The sequence below is a fragment of the Bidens hawaiensis genome, unplaced genomic scaffold (genome assembly GCF_021521415.1).
Source record: "Bidens hawaiensis isolate Kalapana, Puna unplaced genomic scaffold, B.hawaiensis_p1.1 tig00002717_1, whole genome shotgun sequence".
NCBI lineage: Eukaryota > Viridiplantae > Streptophyta > Magnoliopsida > Asterales > Asteraceae > Bidens > Bidens hawaiensis.
In genome coordinates, this window is record NW_027491146.1 from 2,441,281 (window position 1) to 2,459,317 (window position 18,037).

The following is an 18,037-nucleotide window of genomic DNA, read 5'->3' on the forward strand; positions in this document are numbered from 1 at the left end:
TAAAACAATATCGTAATACATGGTATAAAAGCTAGTTTATTATATAGCATAGAAACTAATTCGTCACATTTCACATTAATGTGTTTTTTTATGGATTGTTTTTCAAACTTAACACAAATAAGTTCCAATGTATTTGTAATTATGTGGCTTTTGACACACATATTTCCGATATTAAAGCTAGATTTTAGGACATTTTTATAATTTTAACTAAGAAAACTTCAGGCGCCCTTAATATGATATATTTATTATTAACTTATAGGTATAATTATTCACATTCAGATGTTTCATAAAAATGGCATATCTAAAATAAATTGAAAGTTGATACAACTAAGAATAAAAACATTATGGGTTGATTTCACCCACCAACCTCAGTAAATGCCATCAGTGAGTGAGTTAGAAAGAAAGAAAGAAAGAAAGAAAGCAATTTACAGATCTGCTACTTCTTTCTCTTCTTCATTATCCTGAGTTACAGACACGGTATAATTTTCCATTGTCTCTCTTCTTCTTCTTCTTCTTCTTCGTTATTCTTAGTTACACACACAGTATAATTTCCATGGACTTTGGAGAATCCCACCAAACCACAATCAACATCTAGAGCAGACGACCCCGGGACCAGCCGTAGTGGTTATAAGGGTAAAGGGGTAATGGATTCGCGGCTAGACAACAGTGATGAGTTCATCACCTCGCCACCGCAGCTTCGCCGCCGTTCTACCGCCACCAGCAGCAACAATGAGCTCATCACCCAAGAAGCTTCTACTTCTGCGTCCACTTCCACTTCTGCTTCTGCTTCGAGCCTCAAACCCAAGTCAAGATTATCAATGGATTCGCCTGACCAGATCGACACGAATATCGAAGCTGAACATGACCATGATCATGACGATATGCCTGAGGAATATTATAATCAGCTCAGGTACTCTAGATGGACCATACTGCTTCACTTATTCACTTTGGTCTTTATAATTGCCGCATTAGCCTTAACACTCACCCTTCCTGTTCTAAAACACAGGCGCCTCTTTTGGTTAAGACTATGGGAATGGTTGGTTATGGTTCTTGTCTTGGTATTCGGACGACTACTATCCGGCTGGGGGGTCAACATTATCATGGTCCTATTTATCCAGCCTAATTATATATTAAGAAAGCGGGTCCTGTATTTTGCATACGGGTTAAAAGGCAGGTTCCAAAACTGCCTCTGGTTGACACTTGTTTTGACGGCTTGGAAGTTTACTTTCGACAAAAAAGTGGAGCGAACAGGAAAGGGGCATGTTTTTTTGCGTTATATTACTAGGATTTTAGTTTGTCTTCTGGTTGGGGCGGTTGTTTGCCTGATAAAAACTCTGGTCGCGAAAGTGCTTATCTCTTCGTATCATGTCAGAATTTTCTTCAACCGGGTTCAAGGATACCTTTTCAACCACTATGTAATCCACGCCTTATCGGGTCCACCTGAACAAGATAGATTGATCAGGCATGAGATTGAGACCCTTGGTTTGAAGGCCAATATCTTTTATAAAACTGGGGTTACAGTCGATCGCCTGCATCGGTGGACACAAAAGAACACATCGGCTTGGATTAAAAAGGCTGATGGATGCTGTTCAGACGGGTCCGTTGGAGGGCGCGTTAAATATTAGAAATGAAGCCCAGGCGAAAGATGCGGCAAAGAAAATAGCAAACAACGTTTGTAAATATGGCTCCAAGTAAATTCTAAATCTTTATTATTTTATTTGATGATGTCTTGATTGATTTTGTGTTTCAAATATTTTTGACTGCTTAGTTCATTTTTCTGATGAAACTTGTATTTTTGACAGTCGCGTTTACCTAGACGATTTGAAACGATTCCTGAGCGATGATGAAGCCTCGAAGGTTATATGCCTCTTTGATGGAGAAACTGAAACGAAGTGAATCAATAAAGGAGTTTTCGAAAACTGGGTGGTAAGTTCATATCATTTTCATCCATAGCATTTTAACCCACTGCTACTAATATGCATGTTAACAATTTCATATGAATTTAAAGCATATGAGTTTGGAAGTCAAACCTCAGTACCAAAACTGGAATGGAATATGAAAGAAAACATCAATTTATCCATTTTGTTTGAACTGCAAGAGTACAAAGATTGTCATAATCAGATCTTTATATTTTAAATAGACTGATAGAACCCTTAAACTTAAACAATAAATTAAAGGATAGTTGACCCGATTCAAGATGGGTTAGTCTCCGGCTAGCCGATTCGAAATGGCAATTCTCCAAACACAAGGTTAATAGACCTTAATATTTTTATTTCATAAACATGAATATCCATTAACTAAAACACGAACATATAAATAGACCTAATTCAATTAATAATAATGCAGTTACTTAGACTCTTCAGCATCCTCACTCTTTTATCTCCCCAAAGTCGAGACTTTTCAACACCCTTAGATCCGGACCTAAAACCCACCCATAGAGAAGTTGGGTTCGCATCATAGACACATTAAAGTTAGAGATAAAATGTAAAGTAGTCAATCCATCCATTTTGTTTGAACTGCAAGTGTACAAAGATGATTATTATAATCAGATCTTTATGTTTTAGAACGAATTAATGGTTCTCAATAGAAACATTAAAGTAAGAGATGAAAAGTAAATCTACTTTAAAGGTAGACCTGGATTCAACATGCATGCTTTAGACAGGAATGATAGATGCCTTTCACTACAAGAAAATGAAGCATTTGCGACCAGCCTTTCAGGTCGGAAAACGGTTGCAGTCGCCGTTGCGACCGTTTTGCAACCGAAGTGTAGTCGGAAAGACGCTGGTCGCTGTTGCCCTATTATGACCGTTTTGCGACCACCATTACGTTTGCGATGGTCTGCAGTCGCAAATCTTCCGACCGGTGCTGTGGTGGTAAATCAGTCGCAAATCTTCCAACCGGTGTTACGGTCGCAACTCTTCCAACTGGTGTTACGGTCGCAAATCTTCCAACTGGTGTTACGGTCGCAAATCTTCCAACTGGTGTTACGGTCGCAAATCTTCCAACTGGTGTTACGGTCGCAAATCTTCCTACGGGTGTTGCGGTCGCAAATCTTCCGACGGCCACTATTTTTTGCGACGAACCTGCACCTGTTGTGTTGAGACGGATTTGCGACTATATTTTTGTCGCAATGCAGTGGAAATATTAAATATTTTTTGCACAAAAATTATTAAAATCAAATCATAAAATTATAAATGTAAACACAAATAAAACTATAAAGTTCTATCAAAGATGTTCAATACAAAATGTTATCAAGTTCTACAAAACATATATAAAAAAATTTTATTCTAGCTATGCACGCTTTCTAGTAAATAAAATTCTACATACGTTTTCCGGATGTCTTCACTTTTGTTGGCTGCAAAAACAACAAACAATATCAAAATTATATCCACAAGAACACAAAAGTAAGATCCGATCAGAAAGTAAAAAAGAGTGCTACTTGTATAGAACAGGCTCTGACCTGGATTCAAGAGAAAAAGCACAGCTTTTGTGATAACCTGACTTACAAAATATTAAGAATATAATCTGTTAGATAACGCTCATGTAAGAAAATAATCAAAAAAATAATGAAGCGCCAATAAGTTGAAATAGAAAAGCACCTGAGAACACCTCATTGAATCCATCATATACTGTATAATACTGCGTGAAGAGAAGCGAATACTGACCGGTCATCTGGAAGATTAACATTTTCGTTGAGTTAATTAGAGTGTGCACGAAACCAAAATAATTGAATGATAACTGGAATTACCAACCTAACCAACTGAAATAACTTAATCCAATAAAAAACGACTATATGGTTTTATATTTAAAAAAAAACTGACTTTGGTTCGGTTTCGGTTTTGCTATCAACCATAAACCTTAAAATATTGAACCATGCCGATTGGAACCGAAATGAAAAATTGAAAAAGCCAGTTATCAATAATTTATAAAAAAATATTAAATACCCAAGAATTTTACATACAAATGTGTAATAACCAGTTAACCAGGCCGATTAGACTCAAAAGTTTCAAGCCACCAATTTCGTTATTTAAGGACCTGGAACTTTTTCGGCCTAAAATGGTAAAAACAATAAAACTGAAACGAACCAAAAAAACCAAAACGAATGGCTCTAACCTAGAACCGAATTTTCGATTTGATCCCAAAACCGACCCAACTGATCCCTAGAGTCAATAATGAGTTACATAATAGCTGTTTTACAATTTTAACCCTACAAAAGAAGAAACATATTACCTTGTATAGCCTCAATAGTAAGTAACAGAATAACGTCCGATATGCTCCATTTTTTCGTGACCGATAAGAACTTACCTACATCAAGAACTTTTATAAAGCCTCACAACCTAAATTCTACAATTTTCTTCTTTTAAATATTTATTTATAAATACATTACCCTGCTATTAAAAGATTCATACCCGCAGATACAAGATGAATATCCAAGAACAATGGATACATTTAAACTCTACAAAGTTATAAACAATATTCTGAAAACTTGAGCCTATTCACCTCTAAATACAGAACCAATCATTCACATATAATAAAACTAGCAAAATAGGATCCTGATTTCCATAAATGTTCTAGCAATATATGTAACTCATAGCACATAACTTCCAAGTTTCAAATACCAAAAATTTGCAGAAAGGAAACGAGATTAATATATTATAGATATCAAATTTTTGTAACCGAGCAAAGCTCAAGCCAAGCTCGGCTCGATCTTAGGCTCGTTTAATCTCAAGATCGAGCTCGAGCCTAGCCGAGCTCCCTCGTTTAATTTCGAGCCAGAAATCGAACCAACCCTGCCTTGACTTGTGAACAACCAAATCTACATACATGAGATAGGCAAACGAACACAAATCTCTATACCAGTTTACAATAGAGCTAGTTTCAGTATCTAATTACATATTGTTCTAAACTTAAACTAAAGCTAAAATTGTCATTATTAGGTCAAAATTGAATAAGAAAGAACGAAGACACTCCAAATTCACAACAAATTACAATAGACATTGAAATATAAACTCACATTGTTGCAATAAACAGAAAATTATACCTGCTTCTGCTTCAACTTCGTAATCAAACAAAAAACCTAGGGTTTGTTCGTTTTTTTTGGCGTTTCAGAGCTGTAATCAAAGCTGATTTGGTGGAGTACAATGAGGGGCGAATTCAAAAGAGACGTTGATACGCATACACGATGAAGAAATCGATCACCGGAATTCAACCGGAGTAAAGTTTTATGAGAACCTCCGATTCATTGAACTCTGATTTGTATTCAATGGAAGACGATAATAGTGCGTAGATATTAAGTTCGTGCCCTAGATCCAATAAAAATTATAAAGTGAATAACTGAGAACAAATGGGGTTGCTAATAATGACACGTAGTGCACCATTCCTGGATCAGGATTAATGACCTATTGCTACCGTTAAGACGGTCGCAGATTAAAACTACCATTTGCGTTTTTTTTTTCCAGAAAGTCCGACCGGTTGCAGAAACGGTTGCAACAATTCCGACCGCTTAGCAAACGATTGCAAAAACTCCGACCGCTTAGCACATGATTGCAAAAACTCCGACCGTTTAGCCAACGGTTGCAAAAACTCCGACCGCTTAGCCACTAAAAATAAATGGTTGCCAAAACTTCGACCGCTTAGCTACCGTATCACTTGATTGGCATTTTTGGTAGCAAATTTGCTAAATCGATCGCTAAATTTGCTACCGTTTTTTTTCGGTAGCAAATTTTGGTCGCAATTGCTCATTTTTCTAGTAGTGTTTGTAGTACTACTAAGAAGTAGGACACAAAGAGTCAATATACTGCAACTAATATTGAAGTTTTAATCCAACTTAAAATTTTAAACCTGCAATTAATACATGTTGAAACTAAATGCAATAAGTTCAAGATCTAACTATCATCTAATTGCATGTCAAACCTAAATGTGACAAGTTTAAGACTTCATCTTGCACATGCATCTATTTGTTTATTAAAATATATTTGTTTGTTTAAGCATAATACGACTGTTGACCTTTTAAGTTGCCTCTTTTAAATTTAAACAACTTAGTACATCCTGCCGCTAGATAACCTGATAGATATGCGAAGTAAAGATAGATAAAATTATAAATACGGGACAGCAAAAAACCTTAATTATGATTGGCCTTGCGGAGGTATCTTCCTCCTTAACCGCACGCTATTGTAACGCTCCCGAAGACGGACCTTGTGTTTGTAATTTATTCAACAACTCATCAGGCAGGCATTCTTTAGTACCTGTTGTAAAACAGTTATCATTATTAGCTTCCAGGATAAGTGATTGGAATAATAATGGCCATAGCCTAATCATACTGTCATTACCAGAACCGTGAGGAGAATCCTTATGAGATCAAAAGTGTGATAATCTTGAACTTAGGGATTAAACATAACCTAAATCGACCGATTCATAAAAGAACGAGTCCAAGTTAAAAAATTATTTCTTTTAAGTAAATATGTTTTTTTTTCTTTCTTTAAGGTTCATGTCTTCAGAGACCGGAAAGCCCTTGTACTATCTCTCAAGGATGTGAATACGGCCATAAACAAACTCCACCAGATACTCAACATAGTGGTCGGGATTTTGATACTTGTTATTTCCCTACTGATCCTTCAAATAATCCCTCCACATTATGTTAAAGTACTATATGCCGAGCTGGTATTGACTGCATTTGTGTTCAGTAATATGTGCAAAACCGCTTTCGAGGCCATCATGTTCTTATTTCTGGTGCATCCGTATGACGTGGGTTATAGATGTGAGATCGATGGTGTTCAGGTATATATATATATATATATATATGATCAGAATCATGTGAGAACTTTTTGAGAATTGAGAACTATGACAACCATTTTGGACCACAAAAAAACCCAAAAATAAAAAAAAAACATAAAACAAAAAAAAACAAAAAAATAAAAAAAGTAAAGTTCTTATTTATCATCCTGGTTTCTAAAAAAACATAAAAAAAAAATTCTCGGTTTAACTAAATTATACATATACATATATGTATAATATGTACATATATACACACATGTTTTTTTCCTATACACATATGTATAATTTAAGGTAAATGATAATGTACATATGTGTAGATTACATAACTAGAGATTAAATGAAAGTATACATATGTGTATAGGTATAATACGAATTAAAAAGAAAAAAAAATCGGTTTTTTTATTATACATATATGTATAATATGTACACACATGTTTTTTCCTATACACATATTTATAATTTAAGGTAAATAATAATGTACATATGTGTATATTACGTAACTAGAGATTAAATGAAAGGATACATATGTGTATAGGTATAATACGAATTAAAAAGAAAAAAAAATTTCGGTTTTTTTTAATGAAACCGGAATGAAATATAAGAATTTTGTTTTTTTTACTTTTTTAAAATTTTCGGTTTTGTTTGTTTTATAATTTTTTTAATATTTTTAGAGGGTTTTTTTAATGGTCCAAAATGGTTCTCAAAGTTCTCAATTTGCCAATGGTTCTCTTAGGATCCTTACCCCACATATATATATATATATATATATATATATATATATATATATATATATATATATATATATATATATATATATATATATGTATAGGGGAGGGATCTTTTGAGAACCATGTTGAGTTGTAAGAACTTAAGAACTTCATTCTAGGCCACACATTTAATTAGGTGGATTGGAATACGTGGTTGAGATTAAATCTGGCAAAAAAGTCAAAGTAGGAGAGAGAATAAAGATGTAAGTGGTTACACTACTTTTACGTCCGTTACACATGTGTAAAATGTTGGCTCGGTGTGTAAAAAATTCTGTAATTTTTTTACGTGTATGTAACTTACATATATTACGCATGTGTAAAAAAAAATTCGAAAAAAAAAATCGTTACACTGAGTTGTTTCGAGTTCTTAAAATTCAAAGGGGTTCTCATTTGAAATCTCACTTATATATATATGTGTGTGTGTATTAATTATCAACATTGTGTAACTTGTTTACTTATGAACATGTTGATTTTAATGGCAGTTGATTGTTGAGAAGATGAACATATTGACAACAGATTTCTTGAAACTCGGCAACCAAAAAGCTACATACCATAACAGTTTATTGGCCACGAAACTAATCATCAATTATAACCGTAGCCCGGACATGGAGTATGCCTTTGATTTTTGCATACACATAAGGACTCCTCCAGAAAAGATTGCGCAAATGGAGGAACATATAACAAGGTACACGCAAATATTTTTCTTTTTAATAACCGCCACAAAATTAATTAATTTCTTTTCTTAAAGACAAATCTCTTTTACACTTAAGACATGAACCCAGAACGAACTTCGGGAGTTTAACAGAGTTTGTCTCTTTTAAATGCTGTAAGACATAAAATTATGGACGACAATAAATGAGTATTTTGGTATGATACCTACCTCCCACACTTGTTTCAATTATTGTCAATGCTTTGTTATTATTTCAGCTACATTGCAAACGATAGTGATCATTGGCACCCCAACCCGGAGATTGTGGTGCGGGAAGTTGAAGAGTTAAATCGCCGAAAGGTCTCAATACGTCCTACACACTGCATGAACTTCCAAGACTTGAACAAAAGGTGGAGGCGTAGAAGTGTTTTGGTTAAAGCAATTATCCAAGTTTGTAAGGACCTCAGTATAGAAGAATACTGCGAGCCCAAGGTTGATACTAACACCACTTAGACACGCAGCAAGTTTACATAGATTAGGTGTTCAAGAATTAGTTCCGCTCGAAACGAGTCTTTTTAAAAGAGTTATAATTCGGTTCGGGTCAAAACAGGTTTGATGAGTTCATGTCAAAACTTTGTAGGTTAGGTTCTAAGACTGAGTGATAGGATGAAGAAAATTAGAATTGCAGGCACTTTGTTAGTTTTATGTATCAAGGCTCAGTAATGAATTTATTTATTGCTCAAAAGTCAAAACCATTTTGTGGTTTAATCAGAATTAGTCTTTGTTCATTAATTTTTTTTTTTTTTCTTTTTTGTTCTGGATAGTTAGACAGCAACTTACATGTTTTGGGTTTAATGATGTTGGATTATTATGGTTGACTGAGAAATGCATGGTTTTGACTGTCTGATTGACTGACTTCATATATGGTCTTTAATTTGGAATTTGGTGTGATTCAGCAGTGGTGATATTAGTGTCAAGTGGGCTTTTTCTCTCATTTGATTTCCTTCGGGCCTGGTGGTTTCGATTAGGATAGAAAACAATAACGCGCTAAAAGGAAAATAAGTCAGGTGGGGGATTTTGGGGCCGCGTAAGTCGGGTGTTGTTCAATCGAGTTTCGGGTTTGTTTTCTTTCAGGTTTGTTTTTGCTGAGCGTATTGACTTTCATTCATGTTTGAGGTATGCCTTAAACTGTATGAAAATGCTTTGAAGAAGAGTGTTTATCATAGGATTGAATGAATATTGATTCCAAGTCAAATCAAATCTTTAGTTTTGATTGTTGCTAGCTATTTATAGATGTCACATAATTATGAGCAATATAATCAATATTTTGAAAAGCTGAGATTGCAGCATTATGCATTTGCTGTGCTCAAAAGATGTTAGTCCGTACGTTCACAGGGTCCTTCCACGGATTAATTTTAAGATTGGAACAACTCCAGTTATTTGCAATGATAATCTTTCGACTGTTTGATTGCAAACTACAAAAGTAAGTTTTGTTTTTGTTCTTCTAGTTGTGCATCTCTAAATATTGTTCATTGATAAATGATAAGGTTTGTTTAATGATATTAAATGATTCTCAAGAACCTGGTTAATCAAAGCCTGCTTCTGTGATAAGGCCCAGATACCTTGGTTGATCACACGTAAAGCATCTAAATATGACAACTTCGAATAACATTATTACTAGATAATATCATACGATACAGGAAGATCTTCTGTACTGTACCTGACGAGGTATGGGAAAAAGATCTGACTAAAGATACGACAGCTTATTGACAACAGTATGGCGAGCAGCATGCTCCTGCACTGTGTCACTATTAGCCGCTGCCTACTCACCAACTACTGCCATACCACGTGCGTAGCCGTCAGTTGGTGGAACAGGAATAGTATACAGCAGGCCTGGTCGCTATCAGCCGCTACCTACCCACCAACTACCAGCAGGGCACGTGCGTAGGCTACTGTTGGTGGAACAGGAACACTGTTGCAGCCGGCCATACCTCTTTGGAAACCTACCTTCGGCTATAAATACCACAAATGGTATGACCATCTCATCTTATCATATCTTACCACATTATCATCATATTATACCTGATATCTGCTCTAGCAATCTCTTAATATACTTTTATATTTAAAGAGCAATCTAGTCTGATTCTCACGCCGGAGGGTGGTCACAAGGAGGAACCCCCCCCCCCCCCCTTCTCAGTGACGAGCTTACGGTGTCTGTTTTGCAGGTTATCAGAAGAACCATCTTCCAAGGGTCTAACCCCTCGTGGGAAACATCTATCTAACCCCCAGGTTACCAGTAATCTGCCAGGGGTCCGGTTAGTGTTTCTTCATTGGCGCCATCCGTGCATAAAGCTAGAACTTTATTTTTCTCCAGTTTTTTCAAACTTCTACAAAGATGGTTAGAGAAATTCCGGTAACCACAACCCCAGCTACTGGGGTGAATACCGGTAACACAGTTTTTACAAACACTACCCCGGTTACCCAAGCCGGGGCAAGTGAAGTAAATTTTACGAACACTACCCCAGTTACTCAAGCTGGGGCAAGTGCAGTAAATGATCGCCTACCGGGATCCACTGATACCCAGTTTGAGAAACGAAGACTCCCCCGCCAAACTCTCGATGAAGTTAAGGCATGGGCGGAGGCACGACAAAAGGAATTCCAGGCTGAGTTGGACGAACGCTTGCGTTCCATACAACAGGCCGACGAATTCGAATACTGGGAGGAAGACTCGGAGGAATCCGACTCCGACGCGAACCCTCGCCATAAGGCAAAAGGGAAGCGTAAGGAAATGGAATCCCAACGGAAAAGGCATTTTGGACAAGCCTTCAAACCAAAAAGCACAGGTGGAAGTCCACGAGACTTCTCCAAAACGTTCAGACCAAACATTGCAAATGCAGGAACGTCCAAGTTTGCAAGGGACATTGCGGAAGCAATCGCCCCAAAGAGTGCCAAACAAATGCCTAACATAGGCACATATGACGGTATATCTGATCCAGACGATCATTTGAACAGGTTCATAGCGGGGGCAACCGTCAGCAATTGGACGGAACCCACCTGGTGCTACATGTTCCAAATGACGCTTGTTGGGGCTGCTAGAGCTTGGTTTGATCGTCTACCGATCAACCACATCTACGACTGGGCAGACTTCCAGCAGAAGTTTAGCCAACACTTCAGCCAGCAACGAAAGTATACCGAGGAGCAATGGACAATCCTCAAATGCATACGAGAAGAAGATGAATCTCTGCCAAACTTCATCACTCGCTTCAACTCAAAGAAGCTAAGTTTGGGCAATATCAGCGAAGATCTTGTTCGCGCTGCCTTCATCCAGGGCGCGCATGACCCAGAGCTCATCCGCACCCTAACGGGTAAAGATGGCATGCCATCTACATGGGATGCCATCATGACAACAGCAAAACGCTATGCGGAAACGGAGAAGCAACTGGGTAGAGATCTCCCCCAGAGCACAAACCTCTACACTCAGAAAACGAGAGAAGACAACGTCCTCACCGCCCGATTAAATAAAAAGCGGAAGCTAGGCATTTGGCAGTCAAGGGTAAACTTTGACACCTCATCCAGCTTGCAACATCGATTGGGCGGAAGGGATAATGTACATCCGCACCGGAACTCCAGATGGACGCCACTCACCAAGAGCGTCACTGAGATATTCGCTACTGAAGAGCTCCCATGGCCAAAGCCTCCAATAATCCGACATCGTCATGATGCTGATCGGAGCAAATACTGTGACTTTCACAAGACAAAAGGCCACAACACTGAATAATGCATAGACGTAAAAGACATGGTCGAAGCATTTGTCAGAGATGGGACGATCGCGCACCTCGTGGCGCAATAAAGGCTGAGCAGGCGGGTGCGTGTAGAACCTCAGCTGGGGAAAACACGAATAAAAGTTCCAGCTTCAATGTCGAGACTACATGCTGCGTAAAGAACGAGATCCCGAACCAGGTGCGTATCGGCTCGATGGCACTCCCATCCCAACATGGAAGGGAGCTCATTTACACAATCTGCATGTAAATCAATTCCAATTTGTAAAGAAAAGGCCAAGAGCCACTTCTAATGGAAATGATTCTCTTTAGAACATCGAAGCTGATGATTTTACTTTTCTGAACACTAGTATGCCGGCTTTCACCGCATAATTACGTGAAGTCGTTGCGTGGGAAGGCGGTCCTACCCGCACAAACCCAATAATGTGAAAAAACCTTCACGCAGGTCAGTTGAAGGGAAAAGGTTCAGCACCCAAAAATGAAAGTGCCGGTCTATCCGCACGAATCATAATGAGGAAACTGAACAATAACCTATCAACAACCGCGCGTCGAACGGTTAAACTATGCAACACTGGTAACGGCATTCACATTACGTGAAGTCGTTGCGTGGGAAGGCGGTCCTACCCGCACAAACCCAATAACAGGACAAAACCTTCACGCAGGTCAGTTAAAGGGGATGAGTTCAATTATCCCATTAAATGAAAGTGCCGATCTATCCGCATGAATCATGAAAGGAAACTGAACACTAACCTATTGACAACCGCGCGTCGAACGGTTCAAAACAAAATTCTTAAAAGGATGAGGAAAACCTACACGCAGGTCAGATAAGGGCAAAGTTTTGCCATCCTACTAAGTGCAAGTGACGGTATTACCCGCACAATCACGAAAGAGGAAGCAAAACTTCACACCTATTATCAACCACGTTCAAAGGTTAACTTATCCTCAAAAGATGAGGAAAACCTACACGCAGGTCAGATAAGGGTAAAGTTTTGCCATCCTACTAAGTGCAAGTGACGGTATTACCCGCACAATCACGAAAGAGGAAGCAAAACTTCACACCTATTATCAACCACGTTCAAAGGTTAACTTATCCTCAAAAGATGAGGAAAACCTACACGCAGGTCAGATAAGGGTAAAGTTTTGCCATCCTACTAAGTGCAAGTGACGGTATTACCCGCACAATCACGAAAGAGGAAGCAAAACTTCACACCTATTATCAACCACGTTCAAAGGTTAACTTATCCTCAAAAGATGAGGAAAACCTACACGCAGGTCAGATGAAGGTTTAAGTTTAGCCATCCTACTAAGTGCAAGTGACGGTTCTACCCGCACAATCACGAAAGAGGAAGCAAAACTTTAACCCATTATCAACCACGTTCAACAGGTTAACTTATTCTACACTTGGAAAATTGCTAATTTAAACTAAGTATGCAAGTCATAAGTTTATAAAGCAAGAAACCCAAAGAAGGAAATAACAATCTTATACGCAAAAAGATTAATACTTCACAAACGAATTATTACAAGAATGGCCGGGTAACTACCCGCCTACGAAAAGAAAATAAATACATCTGTACAAGACTATCCTAGCAATGGGAAGGGATCTTCAGGATCAGGCTTCAGGGCCACTTCCACTTGGACCAGCGCCGTCAGTAGAGCGTGGATGTTCAAGATAAGCCTTAAGGATAGGTAGCCCATCATCAGCAGCAGCAATTTCATTCACCTTCTCCACCGCCGGATGCGGGAAGGCGGCGTATTGATTTACTGCTTGGTCATATATGGCTTCGGTATCTACATTGTACAAAGGGAAGTTGGATGGCGGGACGCCTTTCTCAACAAACCCTAGACCAAGCAGGAAGCCGACCCGTTCCCCATCCTCGTGAGAAGCGTTGAGGGCTGCGCTCATAGCATCGTCGTAGGATGTCTCTGAGAAGACCCGATGCACAACCTACATAAGAAAATATACAAGTGTCAGCACCCTATTTACAAAGAAAAGCGTGAAGACATGAAGATAGACATACCTGAGACAACGCTTCTCGAAGAAGCCATTCCTTGGCAACCAGAGCTTCTTTGAGGGCGGCTTGAGCTTGGGTACAGGCGCGTTCGGCTTCGCTTTTGTTAAGGTTGGCAAGTAGCACTTCCTTTGCGGCAGCCTCTTCGACGCCCTTAAGCTTCCGCTCGGTGTGATCAAGCACGCCCCTCTGGTCCAGGATCTCTTGAAGTTTCTTGGCATCCTCCATCGCCAAGGCATCATGAGCACGTTGGAGAGCCTCCAATTTGGCCTTGAGCTCCTCGTTCTCCACGCGTAAAGGCTCAGCAACGGCTTCAGCCTTGGTGGCCCTCTCGGTTGCGTTCCTCGCAGTCTCCTTAGCCAGCCGAAGCTGTTCGTTAACAGCTTGGGCAGCCTTGGAGCGGGCCTCGAGTCGCGCTTGAACCTCAACCTCGAGGGCCTTGAAGGCCTTCTCCTTCTCCGCAGCAGCTGCGGCCAACTTTTGGTTCTCCTCCCGAAGAGCACGCGCTTGAGATACTTCCTTGGCGCGAGCTGCTTTTAGCTTGTCGTTTTCACGACAAAGCAGCTCGACGCGCGGCTGCATCCGGGCCTGGAGAACCCGAAGCTCATTGGTTAGCCTACCCTCCTGGTAGCTAGCCATGGCTTCCCACAACGCACCATGGGGAGCAGCGTGGCGAGCCCATTCCACGCACTCCACAGGGGTACGAAGGGTTGTTCCTCGGCGTATGTTCCATCGCGAAACATACACTTCATTGGAATCCGACACTGCAAAAAACAAAAAAGCAGTTAGGAAAAGATGATAAAAAATAAAAGTGAAAAAGGGCCAAAGGAACCCTACGCACCTGTAGGGTCTATAACAGGCCGATAACCGCCGAACCCATCACCTGAACCCAAAGGAAACCCATCCAAAAGGTCAGGCAGATGGGAAGGTGGCAAAGATTGGCGAGTACTCCCATGCGTACCTGATGGGCCGGCCGTCGGTGCCGGTGGTGGGGGCATGGTGGCAGCCGCCGCAGTCGCTGCCGCAGAATCCGCGGCAAAAGTAACCGCCGGCTCTGTGAAGGATGCTGTAAAAATCGCACTCACAGCCGGCGGTGACGTCATCTCGGCTGGAACAGTCGGCTCAGAATGAGCAACTGAACCAGCGGAAGCAGGCGCAGGCGCCTGGGTCGACGCCTCAAGTAGGCTGACCAAGCCTACCGTCATTGGCGGAGAGGTAGTACTCGGCCCCTCACCCTGGAATGCGCCAACATCCACACCTGCGTAAAGAAGAAAAGTTTTAAAAGACTTGGAAGATTAAATTACGAAGATAAAAGCCAAGAGTTGTACTTACGGGTTTTCTTGAGCTTGAACATACGGACGGGCGGGGACGAACCCGATGGAGCCGGTCTCTTGATGCCGGTCACCGTCGTCGTCATTGGTTCTCCGGAGGTAACAGTCGTAGCCTCCGGAACAGTGGTCTTCTCACCACCGGGGTTCCCCGCCAACTCTTCACTATCTGACTCAGTGTCAGATAGAAGCACCGGATCAGCTGTGGAGGCCACCTTCTCCTTCCCTTTCCCGACGGCAGCCCTCCTCTTCCGCACTAACGGAGGACCATCTGCGGATTCCTCAGAAGAAGACAGCATGTAAGGAATCCCAGCAGCGGGTACAGCACTGAGGGGTGGAGGAGAGAATAACGCCTTACCTGGCCGCCGGTGGCTCAGGATCTCGTGGCCCAGCGGGTAGACCTCCACAAACCGATCCGCTGTTTGCTCCAGGATGGGCAACTCGTTCTCGTCAAGAGCACGAGTACCCACCCGCACGGGACCGTCAGCTTCCCGCGGATACAGGAGCGACTCCAAATTGTTCCCCTCTGAAAGAAAATAAACAGTTAGAAGACAAACTCATATCAGCAAGAAAGACTAAGACATACCATAAGGAGTAGAGTTCAAACCGTATTCGAGAAGGATGGGAACCTGAGACGCCTCCTTCCATACCCGGCTCATCCCCAGCATCACCATCCCGGACTCCGCAAACCGGTAAACCGGAGATTGGACCCGGGATATCTTCGCAAACCATTCCGCCTCCTGGTAGTTGGTGGCGTGGTGGCTCGGAATGGCTTGGCCATTTTTAAACTTCATGGCAATAGGGACGGCGCGGGCAGAAATGTAGAAGAATTCCCGCTTCCACGATCGGAGACTGCGCTCGGTGGCGCAAATCTTCAAACCCTTAATCCGGGTTGTCAGGGTGTACCACCCCTGGATGCACCTCCAAGTATAGAAGGTCATCAGGCGGTCCACATAGGGCTCAATGCCCAAAATCCGGCACACCCACTCGAAGTGGCGAATCTTGGCGATCGCCATGGGGTGCAACTCGGTCAAATGCACACCGTGCCTCTCCAGGACACGGTAAACAAACTTTGTCAATGGGAACCTAAGATTCCCATAGACAAAGAATGAAGCATATACCCCGATCTTGCCACTGGGGGCATCGTACACGGTCTGATGGGGTTCAGGAAACTCAGGCTCGAGAGGATCGAGCATGAACTTCCTAACAACATACCGGTACTGATCGCCGGGCAGAGCACACTGGCACTCGCCAGCAGTACTCTTATCATCGACTACAGCTTCAGTATCATGTGAAGACATATTGCAAAGGAAGAAGAAACGATTTCGGAGGAATGCTCAACTGAATAAGAGTATTCACCAGAAATCGCCTTAGAGATGAAAGAGAAGTGAAGATGTGAATTACAAATGACCCTCTTCCCCTTTATATAGTAATCGCAATTAATGCGGTGAATTTAATGCGAAGGAGAGAGAAATCGAAGGTGCAATGAAACTATGACGCGTGGCAAAAAGCTAGCTGGCAACAGCTGTAAAAAGTACGCGTGCCAGAAATTTCGCGGCCACGCGCCCGAAAAATCGCGCCCACGCGCCTGAAAAAGCGTCTGAAACGACCATGTACTGTCACGTCACCATAACTTCCTGCACGTCCTGACACAGTCAGAAGAAACCGTCGCACGACGTTTCAGATGTTTGGACTGTTCTTATCCTCACCAACCTTTCGAATTTCAAAATTCAAAATTCAAAAAGATCATAAAGTAGGCGGGAAAATACCCCCTTACCTTGGCAAACAAGTAACAGTAAGACGGATGCGGGTACAGTGTAAAGGCAAAACCCTTCACATACCTAGCACCCGCATGGAATTAAAGCCAAGAAAACCTTGGCGAACAAGTAACCGTAAGACGGATGCGGGTAGAGTGTAAAGGCAAAACCCTTCACATACCTAGCACCCGCAGGGAATTAAAGCCAAGAAAACCTTGGCGAACAAGTAACCGTAAGACGGATGCGGGTACAGTGTAAAGGCAAAACCCTTCACATACCTAGCACCCGAAGGGAATTGAAGCCAAGTACCTCGGCAACCAAGTAACTATAAGACGGGTGCGGATACAGTGTAAAGGCAAAACCCTTCACAAACCTAGCACCCGCAGGGAATTGACGCCAGGAATACCTTGGAAGTAAAATAACCGTAAGACGAGCGCAGGTACAGTGTTAAGGCAAAACCCTTCACATACCTAGCGCTCCGCCGGGAATTGAAACCAAGAAGGATCTTCTGGGCAATGCTTGCGGAAACGGAAATAACATCCCCGCATAGCGGGAACGTCGAGAACTACGTTGTTCGAAGCTCCAGGATGGAATTGGTGGTGTTAACATAATTGATCACTATGTTCAAAACCACCAAAACCTCAAGGAGAATCCACACAAGTGGGACTCAACGCTCCTGACGTGCGAGGAGATTACAGCTTACCCGCATCATACCCAAAGACCAAGCAGGAAACTCGGGCATTTCTGCAAGTGACAAGGACTTCCGCGGGAAGAATCCCCATGGAAAACCTTAGAAAAACCCTTTTCAAAACCCTCTGCTTAAGTCCAAAAGTTCACCTCACTTTATTAAACACTCATGAGAAGAACATTGGACTGGGGGGACTTGAAGAGGTAGGTCCCAGCAAAGCCCAGTTGGACCCGCAAGACTCACCTAAAAGAGGGACGTCTGCGCAAAAACCAACTGGATCCGCAGG

At 41.3% G+C, this 18,037-nt stretch overlaps 1 pseudogene; it reads left to right on the forward strand.

The window, feature by feature from the left end:
• Nucleotides 1-644: 644 nt before the first annotated feature.
• LOC143620834 (mechanosensitive ion channel protein 6-like) lies at nt 645-8,703 on the forward strand (annotated as a pseudogene).
• The last annotated feature ends 9,334 nt before the right edge of the window (nt 8,704-18,037 follow it).